General features: G+C 29.5%; 1 non-coding gene across 1 annotated transcript; it reads left to right on the top strand.

Moving 5' to 3' along the window:
- Window positions 1-1,588: 1,588 nt before the first annotated feature.
- LOC114581065 lies at window positions 1,589-1,692 on the top strand. The gene has a single exon (XR_003702865.1). It is a non-coding gene; the product is annotated as a small nucleolar RNA R71 (small nucleolar RNA).
- The last annotated feature ends 406 nt before the right edge of the window (window positions 1,693-2,098 follow it).

The raw sequence follows: 2,098 nt of genomic DNA, 5'->3' as shown, positions 1-2,098 counted from the left end.
ATACATACAAATAGACGGACAAATCCCCTGAATGTCAGTAATAGACAATCCAAAAGCTTTCTTATTTGAACTAAGAACTTTAATCAACTTGTCTTCTTGATCTTTTTCAAGCTCAACAAAGATAATTACAGACAAGGTTGACTCTTTTCTTAAAAAGTCATACTTTAAGTGAGTAGGTAACGCTTTCAGTTCTAACTTAGGATCTTCAACTATGGAGGTTTCAAATGTTTCCCTAAGGATGATGTATCTAGGACTTAATCTATACAAGATTCAATAGAATGAAATCTATACAAGATTCAATAGAATGCATTCTACAAAAATCCTCACCCTGATCCTTTGTAAACTTTATTAATTTTAGGACATTATAGACGACTTTGTTATCTTTAACTCTCAAAAATAGCTCTCCCTTCTGATCATTAATCATATCCCTACCGATAGCTAAGAAAGGTTTACCGAAGATGATAGGTATTTCCCTATCTTCTTTCATATATAAAATAATAAAATCTATGAGTAAAATAAACTTATCAATCTTTACCAAAACATCTTCTAATACCCCATTAGGATAGGTGAATAAATGATTATGTAGAAATTTGTTCTATGGCTTCAGTAGAAGATATGTTATTTGTGAACTTTTTAAATATTTTTTAAAATATAAAAATTGCCTATTCAAATTTTGCTTTAATAATCTTTAAGTAAAAAGTGGTGGTAGTCTCTCAATTACCTTCCTAACAGGTTTCCAATTTTCTTAATTGGTTGATATGGTTCCTCATACTTGCTGATTTCTAATAGACTTCCTGAATAATTTCTTTTATTTACTTCTCATTCTTCCGAACCACTTCTTTTAATTCTTTTACACGTTTTAATTTATTTGAGTATTACTTGGTAAAGTTCCTTGCATTCTACTTTTTAATGATCTAGTTAATAGCCCTAATTGATTTTCAAAATTTTTAATCACAACAACCTAATTTTTTAATTGTGTACCCATCTGCAAAACTAACTCTCGTAATGAAGATTTTTAATCCTTAGGTTGATTGTCTGAGTTAAATAGAGAGGGAAAATAGGCCTTGGGTTTGAAAAATTTTTAGAAAGGGTGGTTCCAATTTCCTAGTTGATTTGGATGGTAAAAGTTTCAATTATTATTACCATTTTGATTATTACTCTAGTTAAAATTTTGGATGAGTTCTTCAATCAGGATTATATGTATTTGAGAAATTAATGTTATTTCTATTATTGGTGGAGTTAAGGGACTATTCTTGATGCATTTGGATCATTAGAGGATCCACAAATATTCTCTTCTACAGGAAAAAGTGAATTTTAGGTAAACTAACTCCAAAATTACCAAATTCCTAGATAGCTACCTGCACAGTTAAAATAAATAAAGCATTTGTTTCATTCTTACTAGTTATCTTCTTACGATTAGCTCTTTTAGACGGTCATCAAAAATTATTGGCTATAATTTATTTGATCAATGCATAAGCTTCATCGAATTGTTTGGACATCAATGATCCACCGGTAGCTGCATCTATAATCGATCTAAAAGAATCTATCAAACTATTATATAATGTTTGAATAAAGAGCCAATCAGGTAATGCATGATGATGACACTTTCTAAATAATTCCTTAAATCTTTTCCAATCCTCATAAATAGTCACCATCTAACTGAGTAGATGAGGTGATATTATTTCTAAGCTTAGCAATCTTTGATGGGAGAAAGTACTTAGCTAAAAGTTTGTTTGGTAAGGCATTCCAAATCGTGATCGAGTATGGGGGTAAGAAGTTTAACCACATCTTAGTTTTATCTCTCAAAGTAAAAGAAGATAGCCAAGTGTAATTGTTTCAATTCAAAATTGTTAGCCTGAATACTGTGTCTTTTAATGCTTTGATGAATACCTTCAACTATAGGGTTAGCATATTCCCTAAGAAGTCTGGGTTCATCATTTTCTGAAATTTATTAAGTCATTTTTAAATATTTTTGAAAATTTTACCTTTTCTAATTTTTTAAGTATCTTATCAATTTCAATGTTAAGCAAAATTTTTACTGGTTGTTTATTATTGCACATGCAATTGTAAGGAATATAATAGGAAATTTGTAAAACAA

Source organism: Dendrobium catenatum, unplaced genomic scaffold (genome assembly GCF_001605985.2).
Source record: "Dendrobium catenatum unplaced genomic scaffold, ASM160598v2 fragScaff_scaffold_1491, whole genome shotgun sequence".
NCBI lineage: Eukaryota > Viridiplantae > Streptophyta > Magnoliopsida > Asparagales > Orchidaceae > Dendrobium > Dendrobium catenatum.
The sequence above is the reverse complement of the archived record's forward strand: the minus strand, read 5'-3'. Positions and strand labels throughout refer to the sequence as shown.